A 16,499-nucleotide genomic window follows, 5' to 3' on the forward strand; every position below is an offset into this window, starting at 1 on the left:
TTTTCATCAATTAATAGTAATTGAAAATAATTTAATTAGGAATGCCAATCGATGACACTCCATAAAGTTCGCCACTACTTTTGTGTGATTATTGATTGGTCATCGATTGATGGATGCCAATCGATGCTAATTACTTAACCATAATTGATTGCAATCGATTCAGATCAATTGATTTTCCAATCATCGATTTCCATGGATTGTTCAGTCCCTGCCCGGGGTCATCAATAGACCTTGCATTGGTGTACTGTATACTCTACTTACCTGATTTATCTTATTTAATCCAAGTTAAGCATAGATGCTTACCAGTAGTTATTGTTACCTAATGTTCAAATAATTGTCTTTAGAGCCACAAAAAAGTGGGTTTCGTACTCTGAAACCTTATTGCCTAGTAAAACAAGCTTAAAATATCTCCGGAAAAAATCCCACAATTTGCATACATGTATTTTTTTGCACCTTGACAATACATCTTCCCTGAAAATATTGCACAATTTCTGTTTTTTAATCACACTATCAGAAGTCCCATATCATTATAACATGGTACATGTAGGTGGGAAGATGCACAGCCTCAGTCAAGACATAAATAGTTGTAACACTTCACTTGAACAGCTATTTAATTAATAACGTACCCCTCCTCTTCCCTCCCATCAATGTTGCATTTACTGGTTGGTTGTTGCCCTCCAACCCATAAACATCAACATTGAAGAGGAGGCAAATTGCTGTCTGTGTTTACAACATTTGTGACCAAGACTGTTTTAAAATGCAGTAGCCACTGAGTCTCACACAGATATTCTTGTTGTTCCTCCCCCAAGTGGTGGACGTGACAAAGTCCTTTTAACGAACGTCTTCATGGGAGACTAGTGGGAAGAAGACAAGCAGTTAACTAATTAATACAAGGAGATTATAAAATTTTGGTCAACTGTGCACATTTTGTTTAAATATAGGAGACCAATTTGGGTGGTACGTCATCACAGCCAGCCAAATCAGTAAGTGAGAAAATAATAATTATCGTCAAATGCATTTATTTTTAATATTAATATTATTAGATATCAACTACATAACATGCAAGGAGCAGAGATGACAAAGTGTTGAAAGCTCTCGCCTCCCACCCATGTGGCTGCATTCGACTCCCACATCAGTCATGTGGGTTGCGTTTGTTGGTACATGTACCTAATGTTGGTTCAGTCTCTTTTAACTTAGTCTGCTCTAAGAGGTTTTTCACCAGGTTCTCCGGTTTTCTCCTCTTTTCAAAACCATGAGTCGATTTGATTTGATGTGATTCCTGTACAGTGTCCTCAAGAATTAGTGCCAGTGCTAAATAAAGTTAACACTAAAAATATAAAACATTCAGTATAATTATTTATTGTCATTAACGTCTTAGTGGTGACCATGCACTGTATAATAACATGAACAGAAGTGAGCAGATTCCATTTCATTTTTTTGGTGAAAAAATCCCATTTCCAGTACATGTACCTATTGTAGTGCTTAGTAAATAATTATGGTGGAAAATCCCAAGCAAAAAAAATGTATTGTTATCAGTGTGACATATACATGTACACTGTATCACAGGTTTTCCCATCAACATCGTTTCAAAACTTAATCTTTTTCTGTATCATGACTTCACGAGATCATTAATCAAAAAGATGTTCTGAGGTTTCAATTAGCTTATTTTTGTATTAATTTTACACAATTACTGCACATCACAACCTCACTGCAACACTGTTATTACAGTTACTGTAAGTTTGTACTGTTATGATTACAGTACCTATTTCCTTCTTTTATTCTAATTAGATGATGTTAATTTTTGTTTTGTTGGCAAAATTGAACAGCAAGTGAAGGCAAAAGAATCATCCCGTGTTGCTGGTGCTGCTGATGATGATGATGTCATCCAGGCAGTATCTATTAGCAGTGTGTTCGACATTCCCAAAGAGAAGAGTTATGAAGAGAAGGAAAATTGTAAGCTTCAATACAATTTCTCAAATTACTATAATTTGTGAATTGAATTTAAATGCATGCACACTTGTGAAAAGATAATTGGAAATGTGAGTAATGATCAATGTTCATTTCATCGACATCCTGAAAGCTGCAAATTTTTATGAACCAAAATTGGTTTCCCCTGGTTTTCTGAATGGACTGTAAGAATAATAATTTATTGTTATTAATTTTTAAGTCAGGAATTAAAAATAGTAATGATTGGAACCACTACCTCCCTCACACTCAATTCAATTTTCATTTGTTAAGGCCATTTTCAAACATTTACAGTAATGATTTTACCCTTGAGCACTCCAAGCTAATGTTTAGAAATTAAAATAATATTAATTAATTAATTAATTTTATCTATCAATGGTTTTAAGCTGCAGCCACAGTGTTCTCTGTCAAGTTTTTGCCAGTAATTACAATGTACATGTATGTGCACTTCAATTGTGTCAGTAGGTTTATAGGCTCTCAGTTACATATCGAGTCTGTTTATTTGCTTTGAGACTTGTGGCTGTAAGGGCATCTCAACCTCTAAAGTTAGATTCAATCAAGGCTATAATTAAGTTGAAGATCTCTCAACAGTTATTACACTATATTTTTACAGATTAGAAAGCTGATAAAACAATTTCCTTTTTACAGTTACTGTACTTTTCATGTACATGTAGCTGCTAGCTATTAATAAAAGTTCTTCACGACACATCGCTCTAATATATACCTCAAATTTTAATGACACTTTGAGCCAGTGGTATAGTGAGGGCCCCATACCAAAGCACTGCATGTAGTTCCAAGGAATCCTAGGGTGAGAAAAGGATATCAGTTATTTGTGTCATGGCAGCAGCAAAATTCCTGGCCCTACTTTAATAGAGGTTAATACTGTACTGCATGACAGTATTCTACTCCAAGTGGTCTCTCTCATTCTGGCTACATGTACAATGTACAATTTACGTTATCAAAAATAAATGGGGGAAGAGAGGTCTGCATCCATTTGCATTCCCAGTTTTTAATACTAACAATTTTAATGTGACAAAAAATAATTGCAGTGAAAAAGAAGCTTGTTCGAGAGTTTCCAAGTGTTGATGGTGTTGTTATTGAAGTTGCACTTCGCAGTGTAAGTACAGTTAAATTATAGTTATAGAGAAAATATCATGTGACACTTGCTGGTCTGGGATGTGAGTCCTGCTCCTTTTTTCCACTCATACAGTGTACAATGTAACATGTTTTTTTGCCAGTGGGCAAAACAAACATTGGGGGAATGCATGAGCAAACTAACTTGATGATCAAACCTGCTTAACTCTGACACTTAGGATTCACCAATAACAAATTATTATTGACCAACCAAAATAATGTAAAATTATAATTATGACAGTTTACTGTTTAGTCTGCTGTTGAAAACAACTTTTTGAGCATTTTTTGGAATGAAGTTTTAATAATTATTATTTTGATAGAAGTCGATGAAATTTCATTGAAGTCAAATGAATGACTTGTTTGAATGAATTCAATATTTGAGCAACATCCAAATGGATATGTACTGTACAATTCAGCTGACGAGAGTTGAGCAGATAATTATAAATCAAGAAAATAACCTCGCTAGAGGGGTTTCGATGAAATTTAAACTAATGGCAGCTGGTTTGAGTAGAATAATTGACTTTGTCAATGAGGGGCCTAAAAGCCTCATTCCAAGTTTCTCAAGGGGTGTCTGGAGGAATGCCTCCCAACATCAGAAAATTTGAAATCCTGAAGCACTGAAATGGGAGTGCATTGTTTTGGGCGAGTTAGGACAATGTGCGAGCCAGCGAACCATGCGAGTCATGCGAGCCATGACTGCGAGTCATGCGAGCCATGGCTGCGAGTCATGTGAGCCATGACTGCGAGTCATGCGAGCCATGACTGCGAGTCATGCGAGCCATGACTGCAAGTGATGTGAGCCATGACTGCGAGTCATGCGAGCCATGGCTGCGAGTCATGCGAGCCATGGCTTCGAGTCATGAGAGCCATGGCTGCGAGTCATGCGAGCCATGACTGCGAGTCATGAGAGCCATGGCTGCGAGTCATGCGAGCCATGGCTGTGAGTCATGCGAGCCATGACTGCGAGTCATGCGAGTCATGACTGTGAGTCATGCGAGCCATGGCTGTGAGTCATGCGAGCCATGGCTGCGAGTCATGAGAGCCATGGCTGCGAGTCATGCGAGCCATGACTGCGAGTCATGCGAGCCATGGCTGCGAGTCATGAGAGCCATGACTGCGATTCATGCAAGCCATGGCTGCGATTCATGCGAGCCATGGCTGCGAGTCATGCGAGCCATGGCTGCAAGTCATGCAAGCCATGACTGCGAGTCATGTGAGCCAACATGCCAAGCCATGCGAGTCAACATGCGAGTCACTCAGTTATTGAAAGCTAACCATTTTTAAATGGGTGCTTAGACTTAATACTATTTATCAGCGCTATTTGAAATGGGTGCTTAGACTTAAATGCAAAATTCGCATGGCTCGCATAGCTCGCTGGCTGGCAGATTGCCCAGCCCCGTTTTGGGCGAAAGGTACTGTAGATTGCGAGCATTCTCTCTTTTGCTCTAGAATTGTTTAAATGAACATGTCCCTTGAACTTTCAATGGCTGAAGCAGCGGCCAACGCCCTCAGTGTTTGTGACCTGCGGCTTCAGCTATTGAAAGTTCAATGGACGCGTTTGTTTAAAGAATTCTAGAGCAAGAGAGAGACTGCCAGCAGCCTAGGCGAAAGGTAAAGCATGACCTCAGGATTTTGGCTTAACTACATAATAACCTGCAACTATCTACATGTCACTGAATATGAATACCAGTAATGTCTATTGTGTTCTGATTCATTTTCAAAAAAATTAAATGCCGCCAAACCCCACTTTTTTCAAAAGCAAAAGCAAAATCAATGTTCACATCTAGACGACTTCATGTTGTCATTTTCAAATTGAGAAATTAATCTTAGGTTTGTAAAATGTAAATGTTTTGTTTATAGTGGACGACAGTGCACTTATACATGTACATGTATAGCTACATGTATCAAGCCAGTTCACAGGCACCCCACTTTTAATAATCTGAAAGAAACATGATTAAGAACTGGCTGGAGGCAACCAGTTGGCTTTTAACATAGTGTGGTAGAGTTGAATGTTGGACAACCGGAAACAAATTCAAGTTTACCAGAGGATAGAATAGGATTTGAACCCGGGGAAACTACAAGTAAATCCAATGCCCTAACCACTGGATAACACCACCTCCCAGTATGAAAGAATCAGTGCTCAATTTAGGAAAGAAGTAGCTAACTTCTCTGAGTGAAGTAGCCAACACTTTTCGTGGGTTGCCGGTACTTACGTTGTATTGAAACCCCTGTTGGTATATAAAAGAGATTGCTATCCTGGGGAAATGGGGCCTACTGGCAGACTTTTTTATCGCTTGAGAAAAAAACTTGGATTACTTTTAGTTACAATTCCTTGCGCAGATATAATTTATATTCAGTCAGGGTATTTTGAAAGTTTTGTAATAAAAGTAGCGGACATAAGTATTTCTGAAAGCAGCGGATGTGACATTTTTTGTTGCTGCAAGGCTGAATGGTGCCAGCTACCTAGGGGGGCCTGAGTGTCTTCTCCCCAGGAAATGTTTAAAATAGAACACTCAGAAATGCTGTTTCCAGTGTTTCTGGAACCCATTAGAATCAGTTTCCCAGGCAAGGCTGGACTTCACTCAAATTCTCATTTAAAAAGTAAGTAAAAAAAAAAAAAAGTAATAATAGAATAATAAAAAATAAAACAAACCCCTCAAATATTGGTATCAAAGTACCGGACATGGAATGGGAAACATCCAGGCTCTGGCCTCAAATGAAAACCCTGTCCAGTGATGATTTCTTCTTTAAAATACTGTTTCTCACATTATTTTAAATTTGCTCTTTTTGGTTTTTGAAGGCCAAACATGACGAAAGCAAAGCCAGAGAAATTATCAAAAAGCTGTTAATAGGTAAATAATATTTGCACCTATAGTTTGTTTGTTTTGTTTTCCTCCAAATGCTCTGTAGGCTAAATTTGAAATGGTGTGCAAAATGTGGCAGTTAAAGGGAAATAATGTATGTAAATCGCAAGTGATGACTATTAGGACTGTGATAACTTCATGACTGTATCTTAATTTCTATCTTTGTGTCTAATATTATGTACAATTTACATGCAGATAGATTCCAGCCATTTTCTGTCACATCCACCATGCTTGCCTTTAACAAACACATGTGCTCAAAGGAGACCTAAAGAGTTGTGAAAAGGCTCAGGGCTTGGAAAAATACTGAGAAACTTGCATAGGGGAAGGCATTTAAGTGACATCCATTGATACATGTATTTCTGGACCACAGCTGTTGATTTCATTTCAACCCTACGCTATTTTTGTCTCATACATGTATGACTGATTATATGGTAAATTATAAAAATAACCCAGATTTTAGGCGTTCCCTCATTGGTCAATGGGTGTATTATTTTGCATGAGAATAAATCATGGTTGCCATGTCGTAATAGCTGGCTTTACCAGAGGAAGTTATTTTATAACATTACTTCTTTAATTTCCCAACCCCGTCTTGTTGAGATCAGGCTACAATGTATATGCAAACAGGGAGTACAGTGCAAGTCCTCTAATTCTTAAAAGTAACTCACAGCTATAAGGTACAGATGTTACTTGTGCTCAGTTTTTCAAGGTCCGATTTAGCTAATCTTGGCCGGATTAGCGGGAATTTTCCTTCTAGTTTGCTGTCCAACCAAAATGTTTCCAAAAGATTGTCAGCCTTCAATTTTGAGTTAGACTTCTTTTTCCTTCAGCTTCAAATTAGATTGTTAAAGGCTTTTTTGACGGACAAAACTTAATCCTTTGTTGGTATTATTTTAATAATGGATTAGCGATAATCAGCTTTTTTACCACAATTGCTCGTAATCTCGCAATCTGATTGGCAAATTGAGTTGGTGCATGGTCAAGTTGTTCAATCTGATTGGCTAATTTGCAAGATTATCAATTTCCACCCTGGTCAGAGTTTTTCTCTGTCGTTGTGTGGGCCCATTTTGGTCATGCTCTGAAATAAAAACTTTCTTTGGCGTTGAATATAGTGGTAAAAAACAAATCAAAAGCTGCGCCTCGTGAGTTCACAACATTTTGACTACTGTGATGACGAATATCGTTGTTGATAAGAGTACAGACAACGCTGAACCACTTTCGATTTGTTAATTGAACAACTAGGCCCAGGGTGGTAACAGGTCGTTCGGCCCCAGAGTCGATCCACCGGACCACATATTATTGTGCCTAAGCACCCATTTCAATAATCAGGGCTAAGAACTGATTCTAATGATGACAAGGTTAGGGTTGGTTAGCTATCATATAAGTCTCGTCAGAGTACTGTGGGTCGGAACAACCTGTATTTCTCAGGGCTAACAGCTGCATTTCACTTGTTTTTGTAGATGACAGTGGCCGTAAAAGAGAGGCTGCAAAGTAAGTACTGTATGTACACAGCTTGGGCTGTCCTGTTTTTGGCCTTGGATTTTCGTGTGATTGCACCAATTTCAACTCCATCTCTAACCACTGGATGGAGTTTTGGTGGTCCTTAATAACCCCGTGCTGTGAAATTGGCAACTGGTTGTGTCCAGGCAGTTGGGCTTCCTAACCATTTGAATATCTTCTACAGATTAGCTTAGTGGGTGGCTATTACTGCAATTCGTTATAAACAAGGCATTTTCCATTTTTGCAACTACATTATGTGCGTTTGATCTATTTGTAATACAACAATAATTTTTTATGCTGTAAGCTTCTGTTCATTACAGTGAGGACTTGATGGCAGTTTTATTATGATCATTATTGTCGTTATCATCGTTATGATGATCATCTTTCGTCATCATCATGATCATCATCGTCATTATCATCATCATCATCATCATTATCATCACCATTATCATCGTCATTATTACCATCATCATCATCATCATCCTCATTATCATCATCATCATCATCATCGTCATCATCATCATCGTCATCATCATCATCATCATCGTCATCATCATCATCATCATCATCGTCGTCGTCATCATCAACGTCATTATCATCATCTTCATTAATAGTATTAATGTCATCATTATCATGAACTATAAACTAGTGACAATACAGTCATACTTTTTTCTCATAGAACCAAGAAAGAAGAAAGCAAAGCCAAAGGTTCTACATCAAAGCATTTGCCTGTTACGTCGACTGAGAATATCAGTAAAACTAAGGGAAAGACGGCGGAACGGTTGGATAAAGCAGCTAAATCCACGACTGCCGCTGCTCCTTCTAAAGCAAAGTCCACCAGTCGGGAGAAATTAGCTCAAAGTAAGCCCATGACATCTACCAGTAAGGCAAAAGCATCATCTTCCAGTATGGAGTCAGCAAACTCGGCACGCTGGATGGTGGACATAACAGGATTAAACAGGGAAGGTAGCGCTGGCGACAGGGCCATTTCAGCTGCATCGTCCGGAATGGAGCCAGCAGACCCAGAACACTGGATGACAGTCACAGGATTGATCAGTGAAGGTAGCAGCGGCGGTGGGTCCATGTCAGTTGCAGAAATGACTAGGCAGTCTGGACAAAAGCCAGCGTTTGCACAATCAAAGCAAGTTGCACGGTAAGTACCTTGTACTGATTACTGACTGACTGATTAACAGATGGTTCAAACAACCAAGTGACTGACAGATTGATCACCCGAATGACTGCCTGCCTGCCTGCCCACCAACTATCCTGGCTCAAACTCATTCTCATTCTCACTGATTGATGCGTGCTTTATTGCAAGGGGGGGGGGGGGGGGAAGCTTTGCTTGGGAATAGGGCATCCATGAATTACAGTACATCATGCGCTCCTAAACTGCGTATTAAGCGTTCTGATTGTCTTTCAAGGAAGCAGTGTTGTAAACAATTATTCGTCCCTCGCAAAAGTTGATGAATTTCTCTCTTCTGCTTGGGTTTCTGTTTGAACCTGACTGACTGACTTACTGCCTGCTTGCTTGTGCCTGATTGCCTGCCTGGCTTGCCGGGCCTTTCAAATAGGCACGGACTCGCCGATGTACTGAATGCACACACAAAAAAAAATAGCAATTTGGTGTTGGTGCTTTATCCTTACTGTCTAGTACTTAACACAATCGGCAATTTTATTCAGCCAGTGAGCTATGGGGAAGAATCATGAACTGCTGTAGCAAGAAGCACCAACGGACACCAGGGAAGGAGAGTGGGGTAAATCCTTGTAGGGTGAAACTGGCGGTTCTGTTGTTGTGGAGCAGTTCCTCTTGCCCCAACCTTTTCGCGTCTTCGCCGTTCGAAATCTCGCGCGCTCGGCAACAACAGACTGAGCCGCCAGCTACATGTGCATAGGCTAATGTCAAACCAGTGCAGCATGGTCAGCCTTAAGTAAATCGATTAATCCTGAAATGCAACGATACATCAAGCAATTTTATATATAGATGAAGAACAGCAGGTTCACTTCATGAAAGCAAATATGGCAGGAAACATAATAATATGGACTTTACCTTTCAACGATGCGTTTCTCTGTCTTCAAATTCCCCCCTTCTTAGCCGTCATTTCCTCGCCTTTTGTTTAGAACAAAGATCTACGGTGAAGTTGGCAAAACGTTCGAGTCTTCACTGCTGTGCGCTCCAAAGGGACCAGACCCAGCCAATGCTAAAGGACCAAATCCAGTGCTCCTGCTGTAAGTGTAGTGAAGTTAAAAGAAATGAGGAAATTCATAGTTACACGAAAAATGTAAGAGAATATCGCGTTTTTGATTGGTCAGTGACCGATGCATAATTCGGTTGAGTGCAATTGAGGTTAATACGGAAGTTGTTATGGAAACACATCGATGGAATAATAATTTTGTTGAGTATATAATAAATGAAAAAAATCGTATCAACTTGCTAGTGCATTTCGTGATTTAGGGTCACTTAAACTCGTGGTATTTTGAAAGTTCTCAAATTGCACACGCCAACGCCTCCTGCAATTTTGAGAATTTTCAAAACATCAGTCATACCCATAAATCACGAAATGTGGTTCCCATACATAGATATATTCTTGCAGCTGTATTGCTGAATAGGTGTATTCTTTCGATATTTTACTCCAGTTTAGGAGACCTCGTTTTTTTTTCCGAGTATAACAGAATCGACATCGAAAGAAGACATCTCTTTTTGAATTTTTCCCTTGCGAGGCGGTTTGTGCAGTCAAATAAAGAACAGACTTGACTCTTTCATTATCTCGGTCAAGAACCGAACTGGCGGCAGCTGTTTTGCTGGAATGTCCCTTATTCAGAAGGTCACTTAAAATAGAGGACTTAAGTGTATCGCACACTGATGTATCTCATGATGAACGCCACGTCAACAGATCCACAATTGGATATATTATTGTCCATTCCAGATTGTTGGTTTTCACAAACGGTAGTGGCAAATTAGTCTTTCAGACAAACGATGAGACGTTTTTCCTGTTGGCGTTAATTTTGTTTTCACAGACCAGAGTGGGTACTACCTCTGGGACCTCAGAATAGTAACCGCAAGGGCCCTCAGCGAAGCAACAAGCAGGGACCTGCAAGGCGGACCCAAAATTGCGGTAGGTGTATTTATCGTGATAATGGCAAAACTATACTTAGGCCCTGTTAATGAATTGGTAAGGCAAATCTCCTTTTAAGGTAACCTAACATGAGACTTACTGAGATAATGTAGCCCGGTGTATAAGCAAATTTCCACAAGAAAAGATACCGTGTTTTCCTAGTCAACAAAAATCTCGTGCTCTTGGAGAACTGGGGAGGTTTGGAATGGCTTCTTGCTTTTTAACATCGGCTTATTTCTCGTCTGTCTTTCAACGTAACGGAACCTCCTCGAACATATAGGAAGTTATCATTTTAAATTAAGATTTGCAAAATATGCTTCACACGGGTTGCTTGCGCGGAAAACTGTTCGATTTGGTTAAGACCACGTGACTACTAAGCAGATTGAATTTGGAAGACGTGATCAAACAGCTAAATAATAAGGGGTTTTAGGAATCAAAGAGCGCACACATGAAGTTTTGCTCGTCAGCAAGTGCTAAATCATTTTTGTCATTAACTTGTATTTTCATAGGTCCTCAAGCAAGCAATTGGTCAGGGCCTGGTGATTTAGCAAAGGGCTCAATTTACAAATGTGGAGCTCTGTATGCTTACGTGTAAAATGCCAATTGTTGATCAATAGAGCGAGTTTCAATCGAGTGTCGTAAGACCAAAACCAAAGTAATTATTTTGGTCAATCAAAAAGGACTGAGACAATCCGGTAAACCAATCAATACTCTAAGTGATTACACGTAGCTGACACAAAGCTCGGGAAAATGTGGACGCGTGAGCCACGATTGGTTTTGGTTTCACTTCTGATTGGTTGAACCAATCACTGAGTGAAGTAATCATAAACCAAAGCAATTCGATAATTACTTTCGACACTCAATTGAAAACCGCTCTGACTACATGCACAGTAACAATTCTGCTTTGTCTTTTCTTATAATATATCCTCCATTTTGGAACTAACGAATAACTTCATTAAACCGTGCTTGGCTCCTAGGAGTGGTTGTCAAAAACACGAGAGCATGAGCGCAAGCATCATGCAAGTTTAAGAAAGATGACGGCAACGACAACACCACAAAACAATGATATTATTGGTTAAAAGGGGAAAATAATCTGCTGCACGTGCGGCACGCATTAGCGAACTTAAGCACGCGCGTTTTTGAGACGCGGACGTCAACCGGAAGAGAAAATGTCGCGTGCCAGGACAGTGGTGTCTCCCAGATTTTTGTATTAATCGTTTCTTATGGAGAAAAGATACTTAGCAATGTAAATGTGGTTGCGTGAAAACAGGTTAAAAGGGAAAACAGCTCACTTGCAGTTGCCGTCCGCGTCTCAAAAACGCGCGTGCTTAAGTTCCCTATTTATACCTCTTAATAACTGAGTTCGAGGTCCGTACTGTAAGTTACAGCCCGAGTTTTTAAAAAAACGAGTATCCGTAACTTCAGTACGGACCGAGAAAACGATTTTAGTAAGATATTTATTATATCTCTGAGGTTAATCCGGCGGGCGAGCAAGGAAACTAGGCGAAGTCAAGCGGAAGGTTCAACTGCCACAAAGCTTGCCGTGTCAAAATCCGAAAACTAAATCTTCTTGGCTGGGTGAAATACAGCTGTAGCTGCTTGCAAGATTCAAACAGTTTTACAAGTTTATGTAACAGAAACGACATAAAAAACTTGCTAGACAATGTTTCATCAAAATTTAAATTTAGCGGGTTGTACAGCGGGCCGTACTGTAGAGTGCAGCCCGCTTATTTAACCAATCACAGCGCGCGTACTATCTGAGAGATATAATAATAGCTGCTATTTGTGCGGTACTCTGCATAACAACGATGCGAAATCAACAAATTTGGGAGTTTGACGACGATGTGAGCATCCAGCAGAGAAACACACTTTTTTTTTCTTTTTTACTCTGAAACCGCGCGTACCAATAGACCCTTGTCCAAAATGGCGACCGAAAATTCAAATAAAAAGGGTATACCAGCTCCACTAGAAAGAACACCTTTACTTTAGTAACCCTGCAAATTTTCAGTATATCAGGTGAGAAAATGTAAGTTGCAAAGTGAAAAAAATTACAGATGTTTGCAATTGTATGACTGGTGGTATGGCGTATAGCCCCAGTCATATATACAAGCGTCTGTAAATTTGTCAAATTTCAACTTGCATTTTCTCAGCTGATATAACACTTAATACGCTAAAACTTTGCACGGTTACTAAAGTAAAAGCGCTCTTTCTATTTCTGGTATCAGTTTTTCATTCAGTTCAATTTTAACTCATTCAAATCCGTAGCCGCTATTTTGGAGGAGGGTTTATTTATTTTTAGGATACTTGGCTAGGATTGCACAACGTGAACAAGATGGAAAAGATAGTGGCGTCGTTGATCTGAAAGGTTCCTAATTGTACATGTACGCGGACGTAAAAGTGCCTTCTAGTTAGTGTCTTCGGCCGAGACAAAAGGTGCTGATTGCGGAAAGGCTGTAGGGGAATCTTTGTTTACACTTTTTATCACGTTCGAGCACAACGCTATCGTTTTCTAATCAGTCAGCCAAGAAAAACAAGTAAAGATGTAAAGAAAGATGTACATTATCATTAGCGCCTTTGCCACTCAAGGTTATCAGTTTTTGATGGCTTATAATTGGTTCGTTATCAATGCTGAAATGTTTAAAAATGGAGATTCAACTAAGCTCAACAACGTCTTTTACTATCTAAAGTCAATTTGTGAAAAGCACGATGTCTTCTGTGAGCAAACTAGTATGTCAAGGAATCAAAATGTAACCAATGATGTCAGCAAAGATTCCTCTTAGAGTATTGGGTATGCGCAGGGTCGGATCTAGGGGGAGGGTGCAGGGGGTGCCCCCTCCCCCCCACCCCCCCCCCCATTCCTCCCTGAGATGACCTGAGACTTTCTAATAGAAGTGGTATTCTGAAAAAAAAAAAAAAAAAAACATCACCAGTCAGCTACGCCATGCCTTAGCGGTGCACCCCCTCCTAAGAAAAATCCTGGATCCGCCCCTGATGCGTGTCTTTCTTTTATGCTTTTTCTCGGGTCGTGTTAGTCTTCTTCGCAGCCGCTCGGGCCGGAGTCACGCGGGGAGCGTTGCGTGACTCCGGCCCGAGCGGCTGCGAAGGAGACTAGGATCGTGTAGCCTGATCCTTACCTGCGACCCAAGCATCAAGCACAAGCGATAGGCGTAGACGAAATAATTTGGTCGCCAGTTATGAGAGTATATTTCGTCCTTGGAAAAGGTACCATTGTTCAAGACACCATTGAGTTTGCTTTCGTTGCTTGTGCTCATGCTAGCGGCACTGCAAATTTCCGTTTCGTAAACGGTCGTTGCCACTTGGACAATTTTCACTGTTACGTTTCTCGTTTGCAAATGAGAAAAAAGTTCGTAATGTAGGAGTAGATTAGCAGCGTTTGTCACTTAGAATTGTGAAGAAAAGAACTTAAAAAAAACCTTACAAAAAGTTGGGTGAGCAACGTCGATCTCGGTTCAATGGCTGAATGGTCAACGCACTCGACCACTACACCACCGATGCAACCACCCCAAGAGTTGTACTTACACGAAGCTAACCCTAACAATTTTTTGAAATCGAACCGAATAAAAAGGCTTGGTTGCTAAGAATGGCATCGACCGTTAAATACGGCAACGACCGTTTACAAAACGGAAATTAGCAGCACCGCTCGTGAAAACCAGTTAAACTGTTGTCTGATCGCTCTTCAGGGTTAGTGGCTACAGTACCGTGGATGGTCCTCACTTCTTGAACGTTGAGCGAGTGGGAAAATGACTTAAAGAAAGAAAATCAAGCTAAGCGAAAGCCAGCTGCGTTGTTGTCACCAAAGTAATGTAAGCAAGGCGGATATGGAATGGACTTTGCGCAGATTTACCAGTCTCATTCCATTTTAAGAATGTAATCATGTGATGAAGAAATAAAGTCAACTCAGTATAAAGTACAATCTGTTCCTGTAGAAAAATCTGAAAAATTAATTTAATACCGCTTACATCATCGTTCAACTCGTCGAGAAATGATACTGTTTTCCAAGTTGCTGTATCTTGTTTCGCGTATTTTTACATACCAGAGTAATTATAACTTGGTAAGCAAGAGAAATATCGAAGGATGAATAGCGTCCTACAGTGCTACAGGTAGAAGGTATTATAAAGACAAAAATTCGAGGAAGCTCATAATTAAAACTGAGGCTCCAGCACAAAAAAGAACTTGAGACAGCATACTGCGCAATGTTTAACTGTCAATGTGGTTAACGAATTTCCAACTTCTTCACAACGCAACACAAACAGAGAGACCATTGCGACGGACTGCAGAAGTGGGCGTTAAGAGGGACAAAGACCTGCCAGCCCCCCTAACAAAAAGGGCTCAGTGGTCGCGATGAGGCTAGTCCGGGAATAGTACAAGCTGCAACCAGGATCAGCTAAAATGTGTCGTTGCGCTGTTCTCGATTTGTAAATGCGACAAAACGCAATAGTGCCTAAGCGCGCTCTGATTGGTCAACTCGGAGATGATTAACATGCAAGTTTCATAAGGTAAACAAAATTGCTTCGGGTAGTATTTTGGCTTTTAACTACTTATCTGCAAATGCTTAAATCATTATCCATCGATAATTACAAAATAATTAGGATAGTACTTGCATTCTCATTGGTCAATAGCTGTGTTTAGATGAGGGTATGGAAACTCGAGCCCTGTGACATCACACGGATTTTGATTGGTTATGTGTTGTCAAACGCGCGTTTTGATTGGCTGGTACGAAATATGAGCCGTGTATCAAGAAAACCTGTTTCAATCAAGAAGTAAAAAAAACCAGCATTTTCCTTCATTTGTCGAATTATCTTTTGAGAATATTTTATAAAGGCAAAAGAGGACTTTTTCCGTTCCTCCCATAGGAGATCACGCGTGCTCTTACTGGTTTCTTTGAGGTCAGTTGACATTCAACGAAAACTGTTTCCCACCAATGCTTTCCCAGCGCGCAACATTGTAACATGGTAACATTGCCCCGTTTTTGAAGAAAGGGAGCGACGGCGACTTCACCAAGAGCAAGTCAACGCCATTAAGATATAGATTTTACTGAGCAGTACTTGCTATGCACTTCCCGAACATCCGATTTACGTGTGCACCCGACGCGAAATTTTCAAGGCTTTTCTTTAGACCAGTTACTACCACCGGCTTGCGATTAGTCCTCCGAAACCGTTATTTACAGAACCAGGTAAATTTATGCACAAAAAGAGACTGTAAGGGAATCAACCTCGAAGCGTTTAACTCTGGCTCAGAGCTGCGATGTTTTTTTAGTTTAAAATTTTCTTATTTGGATGTAACGTAGCTCGTGCATTTTCCTGCGCGTGCAGCATCGATCTCATTTTTGTCCATATTTGGGCATAAAATTGGTGTCCTAATTCCCCAGCTTTGTTCCAAAGTTACACGCTTCAAGGTCATGTGCTTCTGTCGTGAAGCATTAGGGTTTGATGGGACTTTGCTGACGTCGTTGTTTACGTTTTGTTTCATTAACATACGGGCATTATGCTATTAAATTGGGTAAAGACTTGTTTCCATATCTCAAAGTGTCCTTGGACGTGAGGGGCCTGGGGTGGCGGTATGGGGTGAAGAGTACAATAGCCCAAACAATATGCTTTAGATAATGTTTAGGCCTAAGGTTAGACTTTTTGTATGGGTTAGGGTCGGTTTGGGTTATTTCAGTCTTGTTGTTCCAGGCCCCTCACGTCCAAGGGCACTTTGAGATATGGGCCCGGTTGTTAGAAAGCCGATTAACTTAATCCAGGATTAGCGAAGCTTTTTGTCTTATGTTTTCAACTTTTTGGTGAAAGTTTCTTTCGCTTATTTTTGTTTTTCAAGATTGACTCATTCTAATGTAATGTTTGGCCGAATATCAGTGTTGAACAGCATTTGGGAGCACAGAAATAAACTCCTTGGTTAATTTTTA

This window comes from Montipora capricornis, chromosome 10 (genome assembly GCF_036669925.1).
Source record: "Montipora capricornis isolate CH-2021 chromosome 10, ASM3666992v2, whole genome shotgun sequence".
Classification (NCBI taxonomy): Eukaryota; Metazoa; Cnidaria; class Anthozoa; order Scleractinia; family Acroporidae; genus Montipora; species Montipora capricornis.